General features: G+C 36.4%; 1 pseudogene; it reads right to left on the reverse strand.

The window, feature by feature from the left end:
• Nucleotides 1–8,371: 8,371 nt before the first annotated feature.
• On the reverse strand, nucleotides 8,372–17,685 carry LOC104110294 (putative disease resistance RPP13-like protein 1; annotated as a pseudogene).
• Between the last annotated feature and the right edge of the window lie 1,207 nt (nucleotides 17,686–18,892).

An 18,892-nucleotide genomic window follows, 5' to 3' on the forward strand; every position in this document is an offset into this window, starting at 1 on the left:
AAAAATTGAATGGTACTATTTGAAGTCTCAGAACACAAAAATAAATATTAAATTTAAAGATAACATATTGGGTCATCACAGTAAGCCTCGTAAACTGGCAAAGGCATTGAGTCGGCCCCCCACGCTACACTCCGCCATCTTAATAGTATCGCCAACCATTGGCTCTGATACCAGTTGTTGAGCTAAAATAGATCAAACATACTTTTAATATGGTATGATATTGTCTGCTTTAGGCCAAGCGTGTACGGTTTTTCCCAAAAGACCTCACACCATTAAAAGTATCCCTCTTATAAGTAGCTTATTTTTTTCTACTTTTCATGTGGAACTTTGTTCACACCTAACAGTTCGTTGTCACAAGCTATAGAATCTGATGAGTTAGGATGAACGACTACAAAGCCTAGCCTTAAGCCGGTCATTGGCTAGGACGAGTTAGCCCTTTAATTTCTTTCTAATAATATACAATTTTTAGAATATGTAGACTATGGAATAGGTGCATCATCACTAGAAATAGGGGTGTACATAGGTCGAATTGGTTCGGATTTTTTAATTATCAAACCAAACTAATGGTGTCGGGTTTTTAAATTGATAAACCAAACCAAACCAACAAAGTCGGATTTTTCAATCTCGATTTTTCGGGTTTTCGGAGTTTTTTCCGGTAAAGTCTTCATAGCATAAAATATGTAACTTGTGCTCCAAATATTTCTTAAGTCCTAGTAAAATACAACTATATAATATATTTTCCAAGAAACTAACATAATAATATGATATAAGTCATAGCATTATACTAAAATATTCAATAATAAAGATAAAATAATAAAATTACATAAAATAAATATTGCTAATTAATAATCCTTAAAGAAAATTAACATAATCTAAAAATACTATATAGGTCACGCTAAAATAAGTATAGCTAATAAGTATTAATATTAAGTACATAACTAAGCACTAAAGAAAAAGATAAACTAACTTATGCATTTTCATTAAAACCAATGTAAAACTAAAATAATTATCCAATACTATCGTCATTCCTAGTATTTAATTAAATTTCTTTTGTTAGCATTAGTATTGATTTGAACTTTATTTGAGTTACTACATTTATGGGCTTTAAAATTTATTTATCATTCAAGAATGTTAAGTCTAAACTTGAAATAATACGTTAAAAGATAAAACTGTGAAAAAGTTAAAGAAATATTTATAAATTACATTACAATAAATATTTATATGTATAAAATATTTTTAAAAACTATATAAATGTACTATCGGGTTGGTTTGGTTTCATTTTAACTTTTTTTAGTTAAAACTAAACCAAACCAATTATGGCCGGGTTTAATTTTTTAATACCAAACCAAATCAAACCAAACCAGATCAGATTTTTTTTTCTCGGTTTGACTCAAATTATCGATTTGGTACGGTTTATCGATTTTCTTTTTACACCCCTAACTAGAAATATGTAAGAATATGGAACAGGTCCATCATCACTAGTTGAAGCAAGAAGCATCTTTCGGATGAGATATTCTCTTTATATAGTCTTGAAAAATTGTCACATTTAAGGCTGATGTTTGGGGTTTGAGTTGCGTTTAAGATTTTATAGACATTTACTATTGACCATGTGATGGTATCAATGAAATTCCTCAACCAAACAACAACAACAACCCAATATAATCTCATTAGTGGGGTCTGGGGAGGGTAATGTATACGCAGACCTTACCCCTACCATGAGTTAGAGAGGCTGTTTCCAATAGACCCTCGACATACTTCCCTCCAAGAACTCCCCACCTTGCTCTTGGGGTGACTCGAACTCACAACCTCTTGGTTGAAAGTGGAGGTTGCTTACCATCAGAGCAACCCCTCTTGTCAGAATTTCCTCTAACCCTTAACAAGAATTTCGAATTTGAACTATGAAAATAAGGAAATCTTGATATGATATTCCTCCTTAAATTAGGCTTTACGTTAGTCAATGAAGTGTTTTTAGAATACTAAATGAGTAAATAAATATAGGCCGCTTGCAACATTGGTAACATCTCATCCCCGTCAGGCCCCTCCCTCGTAAACCAAAAAAGGGAAAAGGAAAAGGAGAGAAAGACAGAAGGAAATGAAGTTTGTTAATTGCTTCGGAAAAGAATCAAATTAAAATTGTCCCTAAATTATGCGAAAAAAATAATTTTGCCCTCCATTAAAAAAATGTCTCATTCCTATGCATTGACAATGTATTGATTTTTTATACCAACATGTTAAAAATTAAAATGACCAAAACATTGAAACTTCAAAAATTAATTTACTCTCTATGGGCTGATAATTTATTGTATTTTTATACAAACATGTTAAATTGATCTACGATAACAAATAATTTTTCATAACAAGTTTCATATGATAACATTAAAAATAGAACAGCAACAACCTTGTCGTATCCAAGTAAATTTTACTATAACTTTTTATGCTATTAATGTATATGAAAAAGTGAAAAAAGATTCTTATTTAAGATTAGTTAATTGGAAATATATAAATTTCCAAATTGACATCCATTTGCTAATTTGAGATTGCTATGATTATTTCCTTTATTTTTATTTTTTTATAAATACAGTAATGCAATCATTTATATAGTTGCAGTTTAATTCTTCTCACAAGCAAATTATTTACGGTACAACCTTATTTGAAAGTTATTCATATACCAAGAATAAAAATAAGTACCTGATTTATACACTGGACTATACCACAGAATGGCCTGTGAACAATACAAGGGGGTGGGGGGGGGGGGGTGAAGGTGGGGTGGTAAAAGGGGAGGGGGAATTAAAAAAAGGATCGAATTTGCCATTGAACTGTACGAATGGTCTAAATTTGCTTTTTAGCTGCTGCTATTAGCCCATAAGAATAACAAAGATAGGAACGAGTCACTTTTTTAACGGAGGACAAAATTGTTCCATTTCAACGTAATGTAGGGATATTTTTGATCCTTCGCCATAATATTTTTGGTTACCAGTATATATAATACATATAATGTGATGACCCGATAGATCGTTTTGCATACTAGCTCATTTTTTCGTGTTCCGAAACCTCTCATAGTTTTATTTGATGATTTATGACTTGTGTACATAGTCGTATCGTTTTTCATAAAGTTCTTATGTTAAATTTTGAGAAAATACGATTTTTTGACTTAAAATGAGGCTTGAGTAACCACGGTCAATGTTTTTGGTAAACGGCATCGGATCGGTATTTTGACGATTCCGGTAGGTTCGTATGATGTTTTTGGACTTTACGCATGTTTGGAAGGGCGTTTCGGCGCATTATGCGAAATTGGCAAAAGTTGAGTTGCAAGTCGAAAATTTTGAGTTTTGATAATTGATTTTTGATATTTGAATGTTATTTTGATGATTTGAGTTAGCGAGTGAGTTTGTATGATGTAATTATACTTGTGTAAATGATCGAATTGGAGCCGGGGGGCTCGGGTGAGTTTCAGACGAGTTGTGAAATGTTTTGAATAGCTGAAGGGTTGCTGGTTTTTCCTACCTGCAGATCTCGCAATTGCGAGGTACCTGCTCGCAAATGCGAGCCTCGCTTTTGCGAGTGACTGCTTGTATTTGCGTAATTGAGCTCGGACAGGAGACTTCGCAAATGTAAAGACAAGGTCGCATTTGCGGATAGGAGGTGACCACATTTGCGATCCAGCAGCCGCATTTGCGACATTGAGCAGCGGACAGGCAGTTTCAGAAATGCGAAGACAGGGTCGCATTTGCGGATAGAAGGTGACCGCATTTGCGATAAAGGGGTTCTTCGCAAATGCGAAAGAATAGTCGCATATGCAACATCTAAGGGGTTGTAAAGCTGATCACATTTGCGATCAGTGGTTCGCATTTGCGGATACCGCATATTCGCAATCACGATGTTTGTAACTGGGTAAAAGATGGGAAAGTCGGGACTTAGCTCATTTTATACCATTTTTCAATCCTAGACTCCATAGAGGCGATTTTTAAAGAGCATTTGCTTCCTAAATTCATTGGTAAGCAACTTTAACTTATTTTCAATCAATTTCAATTACTTTTCCATGAATTTATCATCAAATCTATGAATTCCATAGTAGAAATTGAGGATTTTGGGTAGAATTTAGGGATTTCATAAAATTGAGATTTAGACCTCGAATTAAGGTCGGATTTCAGAACAAATCACGTATCCGGGCTCAGGGGTAAATGGGTAATCGTGATTTGGTGAGAGTCTCAGATTCAATCACGTGGGCTCGGGGTTTCTATATCTCAGATATGAATTCCATAGTAGTTTCCAAAGCCTGTGTTGAAATGTTTGAACGTTACTTAACTAGATTCAATTGGTTTGAAGGCTTGTCCGAAAGGAAAAGCCGTGGTTGCTTGTGTTCCGGAATGAGGTAAGTCTCGTGGTTAACTTTGACTTGAGGGAATTAGAACTTGCTTGGTCTATTTGCTACGTGAATTATATGTGGGGACGTCGTATATGCAAGGTGACGAGTGTATATGCGATGTCATGGGTGCAAGCATGTGTCACGACCCAAAATCTGCATGTCGTGATGACACCTAACCCAACACATCAGGTAAGCCAATTAACCACTGTCCAACTTAATGAGATTTATTAATATAAGAAATGATAATACACCGCTTTTAGACAAAATTTTTTTAAGGACTGGTAGTACAAATCATGAGCTTCTAAGATTAGAATTTACAAAGCGGGTATGAAATAAGTACATCATCTGTTCGAAACGTACATAAACATATTTTTATATATCTAAGGCTACCATGAACAAGAGGCAGATACAACCGAAATGTAGGTACGTCTTCAAATCTAGCTCCTGTCGATCACAACAACATCAACATCCAATATCTGCACACAAGGTGCAGAAGTGTAGTATGAGTACAACCGACCCATGTACTCAATAAGTAACAAACCTAACCTTAGGTTGAAAGTAGTGATAAGTTGGAACAAAGGTCGGGTCTAACACCAATAGCCATCAACAATCCATAACAACGTAAAGCAAGTAATAAAAGAAGTAACTCAGAGATAAAATGCTCAGCTTAATCATGATTTCTGAAAATAGCTCTGCCTTTCAAGTGTATCAGTGAAAACTCAAGTCTTTTACCGAAGTTGCCAAAAATATGAGTAAGTTTGAAAATAGTAATTTTTCCAAAATTTCTTTCACCAATAAATAAGATGTTTCATTTTCTTTTCACATAGCCAGTGGAAAATGCATCATTATGCCCATATGCCAATGTGTGTGAGAAGTCATGAATGACGTGATACCGTACAACATGAGGAAAATGTATCTCTATGCCTGTATGTCAAGTGTGCATGTCAATGCGATACAACATAGTGATAAAACCATATGCATATTCTCAGAGTATCATTTCACTCAGTCCTCCCAGTTATTCAATCCTCCCAATCGCTCGGTACTCGCACTCGGTATTCAATACTCGCACTCAGTAGGTACCTGCACTCACTGGGGGTGTGTACAGACTCCGGAGGAGCTCCTTCAGCCCAAGCGCTATGAACCGCAGTGACAACTCATATGTTGCACGGACTACTCACGTGCTATAGTATAAATATCTGGATCTGCACGGACAACTCACGTGCTGCACGAACAACTCACGTGCTGCACGAACAACTCAAGTGCTATAGTATCAATATCTGGATTCGCACGGACAACTGCCGTGCTATAGTATCAATATCTGGATCCGCACGGACAACTAACATGTTATAGTATCAATATCTGGATCCGCACGGACAACTCACGTGCTATAATAAGCCCATCTGGCCTGCTGCGGCGTGCAACCCGATCCCATAATTATCCTCACAATCAGGCCCTCGGCCTCACTCAGTCATCAATCTCTCCAATCTCTCGGGCTCACAATGTCATGAAACTAGCCCAAAATGATGATATGATGAATCAATAAATAACAACAGAGACTGAGAGATGATATGAAATGAATGAACATGACTGGGTATGAAGTTACAATTTAAACAAATAAATCGACAGCAGAAATGACCTCAGTGAGTCCCAATAATACCAACAAGCATTATTTTTAACATGAGTCACAGCTCGATAATTCTAGTACGTAGATATTTCATGATTATAGATAAGTTCGGGTAACTACACTGTACCACAGGAATAACGGAATTACAGTTCGCACGGTGCACGCCCACACGCCCGTCACCTAGCATATGCGTCACCTCAAACACTAAACACATAACACGTATAATCAGGGTTCATACTCTCAGCTCCAAGATTAGAAGAATTACTTACCTCAATCCGAGAAAATTCTTTATTCCAATAAACCTTTTTCTCGTGATCGGCCTCCGAACGCCTCGAATATTAGTCAAAATAATTCGATACAATCAACACGAGGTATAGGAATCAATTCCATATGAAAATGCTAAATTTCACAATAAAAATCCAAAATTAATTCAAAAATCAACAGTGGGACCCACGTCTCGAATCCCAAAAAAATTTACGAAATCCAAACACCCGTTACGATGCGAGTCCAACCATACAAAAATTATCAAATTCCGACATCGGATTGACCTTCAAATCTTCATTTTATATTTTTGGAAGATTTTATAAAAATCTGATTTTCTTCCATAAATTCACGGATTCATGATGTAAATAAATATGGAATCATGAAATATAATCAATATAGGATAAGGAACACTTACCCCAATGCTTTCCCATGAAAATCGCCCAAAAATTACCTAAACCGAGCTTCCCAAACTCAAAAATGAGTAAAAATGGCAAAATTCTCCGTTTTATGGGGTTTTTTTTTGTCTGTGGCTCCACAGGTGGCGTGGGGGCGCTACCCTTGGCGCTGACGGCGACAGACAATCATTTTCGACACGGAAATAGGCATAACTCTCTCATACGATGTCCAAAATCGACGATTCTTTTTGCTATGGCTCCGTAATTTCAATACGGATCTAATGCTTCAATCAAAACTAAATTTGGATCTCATTTGCTTAATGTGATACCACGTATTCTTGAAGAATCGACGTCGAACATTCTAGGAATATCCAACTTAAATTCTGTTAATCATCCGAAATCCACCCGAGGCCCTCGGGACCTCAACCAAATATACCAACAAGTCTTAAAACATCATACGAACTTAGTCGATGCCTCAAATCACATCAAATAATACTAAAACTACGAATCATACCCCAATTCAAGCTTAATAAACTTTAAATCTTTCAACTTTCAAACCTCGCGCCGAAACATATCAAATCAATCCGGAATGAACTCAAATTTTGCGTACAAGTCATAAATGACATAACAAAACTATTCCAATTTCCAGAATATGATTCCGACCTCGATATCAGAAAGTTAACTCCCCGCTTAAACTTTCAAATTTTAAATTTCCTATTTTTTCCATTTCAAGCCAAATTTAACTACGGATTTTTAAATAATTATCCGAATACACTCCTAAGTCCAAAATTACCATACGGAGCTATTGAAACTATCAAAACTCCATTCCGGAGTCGTTTGTACAATGGTCAAACTCCGGTCAATCATTTTCATTTAAGCTTCCAACATGAAATTCATTCTTCCGAACTAATCCCGAAGTACCTGAAAATCAAAACCGACGATTCACACACGTCATAATACATCATATGAAGCTATTCAATACTTCAAATAGTAGAAAGGAGAGTAATTACTCAAAACGACAAGTCGGGTCGTTACAACATGCAGGGTAGACTATTTATCATCATGTCATCATTTATTCCATGTTATATCTTGTTACATGCTTTGATTGCTACCTATCTTTACTTATTATTTATGCCTTTACTTATTGCCTGTCATTTATGTATTACATGTTTTTATTTATTCATTCCTTGATTATTATCCGCTTTACCTGCTATATGCTTTCACCTGTATTAAATGAACGTCTTTACTGTTTCATGCTTTTACCTGCCTTTATTGTCTTTACTTGTTTCTTGTTGAACTTTATTATGTTGTATTCGAATGTGTGATCCCTTGGCCGTTCTTGTGTTAATGACTTGTCGAGGTTCATGTTGTCTTGCGATGCGAGTATACTTTATGAATTTAAGTTGTTGTTTGTTCTCTGTTTGTACTCGCATTTCCTTGGTGTTCTCAGATATGCCTATTATCGTTTTTTAGATAGTAGTTGGAAATCCTTGTGTGAAAAGTTACAAATATAGGGAGGGATATGATTGAGGAGATTGTTATTCTCAAAAGTCTTATTGTATGCTTACTTTTCCTTCAATAAAAAATAAAAGACCGTTTGTAGTTGATATTTCTTTAGGCATTTTGCTTTAATCTCCCTAGTTATAGTAGATGATTGTTTGCAAATGATGACTGTTCGCAGATGACTATTTAAGGAACCAAAAAAAATATAAACTTGTTAAAAATTGCAAAGTTCTTAACTAGTGTTTTCTGATTTAAGTTCGTCTACCTCAAAAAATTGCAAAGTTAATATCCTTTCAACTATGCGCGCTGCCAACAGATCAAACGACTGATAAATTGTATAAATGTTTTTTTTAAAAAAGATAGTAGAAGATTTGAAAATATATAATCCCTCTGTTTCAATTTCTCTTTTGCTACTGCAAAGGACTCATTTCCAGCCATTGAATACTTAATTAATAGAGAGCGCAAACTTCGGCTAAAAACTGAAAGAACATTCCATGAGGAAATGACTTTGTATTGTTGCAGATCATTCTCAAAATAGAGCAGAGAAAACAATCGATTGAACCTTGTACAATTATCAAATTCCTACAAAATAGAAGAAAATAGAAAAGTTGTTCTTACTTAGCTGTAAATCCATTCCAGAGACGGTAATTCTCATAACATACATAAAAAAATTAAAAATTTCTGTTGGCTTTTACTAAACAAGACTAAGCTCTAATTGATTGTATTGCTATATGATCATTAATAGCAAAGAGATATATACATCATTCTGACATACCACCAAGTTTATGTCTTTCTAGTTTCTACTAGAAATGAAACTTCAAGCACAAATACATACTGATTTCTGATTTCAAGCAAAATGTTTCCATCATGTCAAACACTACTTTCTGATGTCTTTTGATAATTTGGACGAAAATGAAAATTAATAGAGCCATGCCTCAGACTAGCTACGATCAAATCTATATGCTGACAAATCCACAATAAACAAAGAATTACTCTGTGCAATGTTTACAGTTCAAAGTATAAGCATAATGTCACACTCAGCTATAACAAAATCGCTAACATATCTTAATATGACAGTTAAGAGCATTTCAATTCAATAGGGAATATCAGCACAATTTTACTTTCACCAACTGCGCTAAGAGCTATAATGGCTTAAATATTGTTACCAAAATCCTGACGAAGAAAGGAAAAAAAAAGCCAAGTTGATATCCGAAAATCATACATAATAACCTACTGAAGCAAAGAATAACTTACATCTACGAGAGCATCATTTGTTTAATCATCACAGATATCCCATGTCGACTCTTATGGTGGGAATTTGTGCAATATTTGGCCAGTAATCCCCCTTCTCAAATTCTAGATGTGGTTGAAGCAATGGGCAGTTGAGAATAGATAGTGAAAAAATGGAAGAGGGTATCCTTTTTACTGGAAGAGATTGGAGATTAGGGAAATCGAAGAAGGTCAAGGCAGAGAGGGAGGAGGGAAGCGCTAATTCTGGAATAGATTGGATTTGATCGCAGTAGCTGATATCTAGACTTCAAAGTGAAGTGAAGGACGAGGGAATACCTTCTTCGAGTAGTGACCAAACTTGAGGTGAATTACGAATAGATAGATATTTAAGAGAAGTGAGGCTTTTGAGAACTTGGTTGCTTAATGTTTTCAGATTATTTACTTCAAAACGTCGAATGGAGCAAGGCAATTCCCAATTTTCATCAGCAAGAATCTCTTCGTCACTACCATCATGAATGATGGTTAATTCTGTGAGACGGCGGAGTATCTGTAAAAACCATTCCTTTCGGCCATTCACCAGTTTCTTGCAATACTCGATCAGAAGGACTTCTAAATTGAATGGCAATCCTCCTTCAGGAAAGGACTCAATTTCTGGACAATAACGCAAGGAGAGATGTTTAAGAGATGGAATGAGTTCCTGGATATGTTTTGGCAATGACTTCAACTTTTGGCATTTGTAAATAGACAAATGACACAACGAGGTCATCTGAATCCTGAATATTGCTGAAATTATTTCAAGATTCTCACATTCATCAATCTGCAGATCTTTGATCCCAGTGGGAATCAAAAGCCGTGTAAGGAGATGACAAGGTCTAATTCTTAATCTGTTGGTATTGGCAGACTGCTAATATGTAAAGAGGTAAGAGAGTGACAATCATCAATATTTAATGAAGCTATCTGCTTCATTCCCTGAAGTTGGTATGTAAACATTTCAGCATCATCAAAAAGAATTCCAAGCTTAGGAGAACCAACAACTTGAAGCCAATCTAAACTTGAAAGTTGGATAGGTGTCTCCAAAGTGAGTCCAGGGCATTTTGAAATTATCAATACTGCCAAAGAACAAAGATTTTCAGGCAACTTCCCGATCAACTTGGGGCAATCTTCAATTACAGGTCTCTTAAGTGTATGGAACTCTCCATTCCCTAGTATATGCCACTGCTTCCACTCCAGCATATTTGCAAATTCAAGCGAGTTAAATGGCTTTTTGGAAGACAAACCACCATAGAGTTATTCAGCCACCTCAGTTATTCGATGCATCCCTCTGATGGCAAGGGCTTTCAAAGAAGGAAGTTGTCCTAGTGCTGGAAAGGAATCATAATCCGTGCAGTTGCTAAGAGATATTTCTACCAGCTTAAGTATTTATAACCTAGCCAATCTGGAAATTTTGTCCCTCTATATCCAGTGATTCGGAGTATTTATATGTTTGTATTTGGTTGTAAATTATCAAGTACGTCTCGCTCATTTTGTGAATTCTCAGCAATACTTTCGCTCCACTCCATTGATAACTGTTCAACATGATTCTTTTCTCTCATGTTTGCCTTCACAACCTCCATTCTATCAACCTAAAAGAAATTTAGCTCCCATTAGAACATGGAGGCTTTTGAACTTGCTTAGATATAGTGGCATCTTCAAGCGAGAAATGTTGCTAATATCAAGTTGGCGCAAGTTGTTCAACTTTTTCATATGTGGTGGTAACTCTTCAAGATTACGGCAATATGATAAGAGAAGTGTCTCCAAGTTATACAGTATACAAATTGAATTTGGCAACTTGTTTATCGCTGTCCAAGAAAAGTCCAAAAATCTTAGGAGTTTTAATTTGATAAACAAGGCATTTGGCAACTCCTTAATGTCATAACCAGATAATGATAGTGCCCTTAATGATGTTAATCTTGGCAGTATTTTATGCAACACCCTCTTGCTTAGGTTGTAAATGGGAAAAGAGCGATGCGTGCTTATGGGAAGCAATGTCCTCAATTGCTCCAATTTTCATAGGGATTTCAATTTCTCAAACTCTCCAAAGCTCATTGAATATGAGAAGTGTCGAGTTTGTTCCAACATATGAGATCCTTTGTTGTTTTCCAACCTGAAGCAAAGTTTTGAACATGCAATTTGGGCCAGATCATTGACAAGGTCATGCATTAAAAACATCTCAGTCCTCATTGGAAAAGACTTAGGGACCCTTTCAAACAATGATCTTGATCTCAACTCGAGAAAGTATTGGTTTCCTGAATCTTCAATTGATTCATCTTTCTGTAACCACTGTACAAGACCATTAGCAATCCACAGATTAATAACTTGTTCTTTGCAATATAGATGATCTTTGAGAAATATTGCACAATAGGCAAAGCACCGCTTCAAATGTGCAGGAAGATCATTGTAGCTCAACATCAATGCTGGTAAGATGCCATTCGAACGACTTGGTAGTTCCCATGTTTCGATTCTTAAAATGACTCTCCATTCTTCTACCTCCTATTTGGAGCGTAACATACCGACAAGTGCCTTTAGAGCTAAAGGCAATCCTTTGCACTTGGCGGCAATTTGCTTTCCAACCTCTTCAAGTTTTGGATGTTCTTCAAGATCCATGTTTTCTAATGAATGTCGCTTGAATAAAGCCCAAGAGACTTCACTAGATAGAGTCCCACGTTAATGGCCCCACTCAGTGGCAGACCCAAGTGGTGGCTAGCGGGTTCAACTGAACTCACTTTACAAAATAATATTGTGTATATGTATAAATTAGGATTAAAACTGTGTAAATTTTGCATAAATATTTTATTTGAACCCACTTGACAACTACTATTTTACGACTAAATTTGTATACTTCTAAGATTGAACCCGCTTGCACAAAATTCTGGGTCCGCCACTGGCCCCACTACCCATCATCAGGGCAACACTCTCCTTACGTGTCGTCACAATGATCTTACTTCCAATCTCTCCTTGTGCAAAAGGATTTCTCAAGTCATCCCACTCGATGTATTTGTCATTCCAAACATCATCTAAAACAATAAGAAACCTTCTCCCTTTTAAGCTTTCCTTCAATTTGATTTGAAGCTGATTAAGATTCGCACCAACCATAGAGTCAAATGATCCAATTTCTTTAAGTAACCCTTTTGTTATTCTGGGAGCATCATATTGTTCAGACACACAAAAACCAAACTTTCAAATCAAAATGGTCTTTCACTTTCTCATCATTGTAAACAACTTTAGCAAGTGTTGTTTTGCCAATACTGGCCATTCCAACAATAGGAATTACATCCAAATTTTTTCCATTTGCATCAATAGACAATAAAGTCAACCAATTCCTCTATTTCATTATGCCTACCAAAGATATCAGATTCATCACCTACAGAAGTTTCTTGTCTAGTATTTCCTTGTTTAGCCGAATCCATATAGGCTTTGAGGTCAAGGCAATCAATTTGTTTTTGCAACTCCTCCAATGTTTCAACAGTGTCTTCCAACTGCTGTTTTATGTTAACTTAAAATTCACCACTCAAGCACAAGTTAGGGTCACTTACCTGTTGGTTGTTTATTTCTTCAAGATATTGATGCCGACCTTCCACTTTTAAGTCTCAAAACTTCATAATTGATTTCTTCCATTATGTTTTAAGCCACTGGCTCACGTACAGATTTGATGCCTGCTTGTTCTCAACATCGCTTAGCACAACTTGAAGACCAAGCAAAGTCATCCTCAACTTCTTAAATAGCCGAAAATCATGCATATGTTTTTGAAACATCTTCAGCAGCTCACCCTGAGGAGCAAGCCTATCAAAGAGAACTGCAAGGCCTTAGGAGATAAATGCACCCCCAATTGCTAAGCCAATCTCCGTCTTTAAAAGCTTCAAAGCAAAACGAAGAATCAACAAAATAGTCAAGAATTTGGAATAAGATCGTATCTAAAATTAGTCTGTACTAAGAGATTTATTTTACCTCTTCAATGCTAGATAATAATCCAAACAGGTATGGTATGCTAACTGTGTGCTTTAGCAGAAACTACCTTTTTTTTATAGCTGTATATTAAGACTTTTCTCTTCTCACTTTTGCTAGAGTTGAGGAGGTATTATTTGCCTCTGCTCTGTATCCAATATATGTTTTGTCATTAACTATTACTCCATATTTTTCTTGTATTATATAGTTTGGCAGTTATATATAGAAAGAAAAAGGACAACGTTTTTTCCAACGTTTGGTCATTAACTATTATAAAGAGTGAATGCATATATAAGTCAAAAATTATTTTTTATATACTGATGTACTATAACCAAACCATCCTTCAAACAAAATTAAGAGAAAAATAAATGGACGCAAAGAACTATATATTCACGTACTAAAACAACTTCTTTAAAAAAAGTCAGAAAATGACATAGTCAGATAAAATAAGATGATGAAAAAGAGCATAGTACCTTGTGTTGGTTTATTAGGACTTTGTTGTCTTTGCTTTAACATTGTCATTTTTTTTTAATCTTGTAATCATATATTTGTATGAGATGGTGAGGTTAACTAGATGCAGGCGGCAGAGGAAACAAAAGAGCGGAAATAACAAAAGGATTTATATTGAGAATTTCGTCGAGAAGGAATCTAAAGATCATATTTTCCCAAGGGACAACAAGAGTCGTATTTACTGATGTGGGTAAAAATTTACTCACATCGAATGTTTATACCAAGTCAATGCGGGTAAGACATATGTCCTGTATATATACTGTTTACTTTGATTTATTGATTCCTAAAGTTAATTGTTTAGTTAGGTATATATATCCAGTGTGGGTAGTAGTATTGTAAGCCACGATTTTCTTGGAAGATACCTTAAATTGTTCTTCAATTTTACAGCTGATTATACTCCTCTGTCCATGTGGTACAAAAAATAACACATTTTTATATTTAGAAACAAGTTGAATTTAAACTCGTCACATCTTATGACTTAATGAGGAACTGAAGGATATACTTTTGATCTGGAGTTCCATTTTCAACATATTAAATGGAACTCCAATAGAAATGTTTGAGAGTCTCACGCCCCAAAAAGACTAGCGCAACCGGCACCCAGTGTCTTCAACTTACACCGAGCGAACCACTTGAACATATCTACCCATTCATGATTATTCCAAGATTTGAAGATCATTTAAACATTTAAAATACCCTTGAATTATTTAATTAAATGTCTTTTTAAAAAAAATATAAGTAGGTCTTTGGCCAAGATACATAGGTACGGAATAAACATGAGAGTTTTTAAAAAAAAGTATAAATATCATCCACATGACTAGACCTCCCCACAGTGTCATTGGAACATCTATAGAATAACTAAACATAATAAAATCTCTAGACATAGACCCACTAACAAAATAAGCGGGGTTTACCAAGTAAAGCAGAGAATGGAGAAAACGCCTAGCATGTTCTGTCAACTTTAATATCACAATATCTGAAACATCAAATATGTTGCCCCACATGGGAGGCTGAGAATAATTTCATAGCAATCGTACCCCGTAAGTATCATTAATTCCTTCCGATAAGGTTGAAACGATACTTTAAGAATACGTAAAATACATGAAATACAATAAGTATGAAATTTCATAAAATCAATAATAAAAAAATATATTTAATAAGCTGTAACTCTTTCAGTAGAGCAACTCTTTCAATAGGCTGTAAACCTTTAAATAGACTGTAGATCATTCAATAGGCTATAATTTTTTCAATGGAATGTAATCTTTTAATAGAATGTAAATCTTTTAATATGTTGTAATCTTCCAATAGGATGTAAATCTCTCAATAGAGTTCCAATAGTTATAACTATAACACTAATTGATATCTGTATGTTGACCATCCCCCGGTCAATTTGGGCATCTCACCCGAAAGATATTGACGATAGTAACCATCGCCTGGTTACGAGGCCGCCTTGCCCATTGCTATGGGCTTTTGACGATAGTAACCATCGCCCGGTCACGAGGCCGTCTCACCCATTGCTATGGGATTTTGACGATAGTAACCATCGCCCGGTCACGAGGCCCTCTCACCCATTGCTATGGGATTTTGACGATAGTGCTAGCATAGTAAGGTGTCTCATCGGACAATATATGGTAAATACTAAAATGTGTATCTATAAGCAATAATAACTATGGTCCTCCCAAGCAATATTTTCTTTAAATTGTATAACCCGTAGGTCCTATAAACATTTTCGATAATTGGCTCTCACGGTCCATAGCTCAATTCTATACTTTGATAAAGTTTCTTTGACCTCGTCAAAATGATTGTTTTAAAAAATATCTCGATAACGCGTTTGAAGGAGTGAATTGCTTCTTGTACTATAATTGTATTGTCAACAACCCTTTGACCTGGGAGGAAACTGCATTGATTGGGACTAATGAGATGTTTGAGGAATGGGCGAATCCTGTTGATAATATTACGAACCTGATATGACACAACACTACACCAAATTGTTCCTTCTCCAAACAAAAACTTCTAGACCAGATTTACCAGCGGACAGTTGAAAAACAAAATGACCCAAGATCTCCAACCACTCATGGGACGAGGTTCTTACAATATTTAAGTCATCTGGACCTTAGACAAATCTGTCATCATCGCTATCATATGGAGAGACATAATTCCTTCCATATTGGATGCTTCCTCATGCAATTTCATGTTTGGTCTCGAGTAAAATGGTTTTCATAATTTATGTACATATATACTACTTTTAATTTAATATAAGTGATTGCAAAAGGCATTTTTTGGTCCCTTGAGAAGGGGATGCTTGTGGGGGCCGGGAAGGTGTGCTACGTGTTTGGAAGCGTGTCGGACTAAAAGAAATTTTGGTAATCGTTTTATAGACAGTGTTGCACAGGCTAATTTGTCTATATTAGGATATGTGCTAAGGGTTTTTAACTTTTGGTATGAGTGTGATAAATGTTGTATGTATCTCACTTGGAATGGTATAAGATTCAAAAGCATCTTTGCAAATTTGGATTACAGTGCACTTGGTTGAATTCCAGTGATTTTGAAAGAAGATTGAATGGAGTCCATCCGGCCCAGGCGCCTTGAGGGGTTTGAAAGATTTTATTGCTCTATGAATTTCTTCCTATGAAATGGGCTTTGATAGTTGGCTTCTAGCCTTCTTGGATAGAGCGTAGTCAAAGCGTTCCTGGGAAGTTTTGTTGCTAGAAATAAGCTCAGATGATAATAGAGTTAATTTCTTTGTGATCGTATGTCCAGTTACTCACACAGTCATTTAATCCTAGTATCCTGTTACGTCTTCTTCTTTAGATAGTAGAAGTATGGAAGAATTTTGTATTTGCATCACCCTCATTTAGCCATTGCACTCTACATTTTAACTTCTAAAAATCTTCTTCGTGCTTTAGTACTAAATTAAATTGTTCTCGGAGGTTATCTTCAAGGTTTTGATGGAATAGAGATTCATTAGGATTGTTCATATTTTGAAGTCATGTTAGTCTTGCTAGTAGGATCTTTTGTGTGTGGAAAATATTCCCCAAAGTAGACTTATTCCAATCTTTGATGTGGGTGGTGAAGTTCTTTAAAGCACAATGATATATGGAGGATTGGTTCCAGCGGTGAGTAACAATATTGTTAAAATCTGGGTGGTTGAACCACATGGTTTCCAGCCTAAATAAATTATTAGGCTTTGATGTTTTTGATAGTGACAATAGGAGTGGACAATGATTTGAGTGTGTGTGTGGGAGGTGTGTGATAGTGGAGTCAGGGTGCAGGCTAAGCCATGATAGGTTTGCGTAGAAACAATATATTCTTTCTAAGATTAGGCTATTTCTACTACTTCTAAGGTTTGACCAGGTGAATCTTGGGCCCGTAAACCCCATATCTACCATGTTAATATTTTGGAGATAGGTTAGTAGGGTATTTTCTCTATTATTATTAATAGGGTTTCCCCCAAATTTATCCGCAATAAAATTAATTTCGTTAAAATCCCCACACAGGACCCAAGGTAGTGTATGGGTTACAGAAATCTGTTCTAGATTATCCCAAAGTATTTTTCTATTATTAAAACTAGTCTTTGCGTAAACAAGAGATAGTATCTAGAGTGGGCTAGTGGGACTTACCTGAACATTTTCATGGATTTCCTGATTGGTAACTACAATGGGGTCCACCTGAGCCACTTCATGATCCTTCCACAACATAATCAGCCCACCTGAATAGCCTACTGCATCAACGTGTAGCATATTGGTAAACACTAGCTCCAACATTAGTGCTTTGTGTGCTGCTTCCTTTATTTTTATCTTAATGAGACAGACCATGTTGGGATTATTCCAAGAGAGGACTGCTTTGAGATTCCTTTTGAACTTAGCTGCATTTTTCTCCTACAGTTCCATAACAGTATCTTTATTAAGGGTGTGTTTTGTGCTGACCTCTCTTGCTGATTCCTTGTGCGGTTTTAAGCAAGAGATAGTTATTGGTAGTTGTTGTGTTCTTGTAGGGGGCTTGCTCCCTCAGTGTTGGAACCATCACAATGGAGTAAGATAAGGGGTCGATGGGGTAGATCCTCATGTTAATGCCCATCTTCGTGACCAGTAGAGGGACACTTATAAGAAATTTTCTTTCAGAGTTTTGGGCAGGGTGAGTGTCAGAGGCTCCATTATTGTGATATTCTAGAGAACTTGATCTAGGATGCTTGTCTGAGATGGACCTATGCCTGCTATCCCTGGTGGTGGTGGTGGTGGTGGTGGTGGAGTTTTCAAGCGTTATAGCTCTTCCAGTAGGAACTGTGGCAAGAGCGGTACAACTTGTTCTTCCTCATGTGGTTCTGGTGAAGCGTGCTGGGGTGCTATAGTTGGTGATGAGCTCCATGAGTTGGGTAGTGAGGTGTATTCCAATCGGAGGCTGGTCTGCTGCTTGCTGTGTGGTTGCTACTGCTTGCATGTCCAAGATCTGATTGTTGAGCTCCAGTGCTATGATTTCTTAGACTTGTAGTAGTTGGTGCGCATGTTGCATACTCATCTTTGAGTGGATTCCTTAAGAGACATAGTCTGATAGAGTGGCCATGTTCTCAATTAGCAGAGTTACTTGTTGCACCATGAAATTAAAATTTCAGTGCCTTAGTAGTTATTATGGTGGTGCTTCCTCTTGTTGCTGTGGTGATGGGGTTTAGATTGCTTGATGGTAGTACTGTTGTTGGTGTAGTTGGAGGTTGTTTTCGTAGGCTAGAGGAAACTGGTAGGGATTGTAGTATTCGTTCAAAGGGTAGTGGTAACCCATCGGAGGGAATGTGGTTTGGAGGTAGAAAGTTTGAGTGACTGAGTGTATTTGAGTGTCCGTAGTATGGGGTAGATGGTGAGTTGGGAAGGGGCTTGTTGGTAGCGCATATCGCTGCTCAGGTTTCTCCTGCTTGGTTCCCCCGAGTTCCGGCATGTGTTGTTTCTGAGAGGTGATCAAGGCATTCTTCAGTTGTAGTGTGCGATATTGTTCTGCGTTTGGTGATAGTGTGGTTTAGATTGGGGTGTTAGT

Source organism: Nicotiana tomentosiformis, chromosome 12 (assembly GCF_000390325.3).
Source record: "Nicotiana tomentosiformis chromosome 12, ASM39032v3, whole genome shotgun sequence".
NCBI lineage: Eukaryota > Viridiplantae > Streptophyta > Magnoliopsida > Solanales > Solanaceae > Nicotiana > Nicotiana tomentosiformis.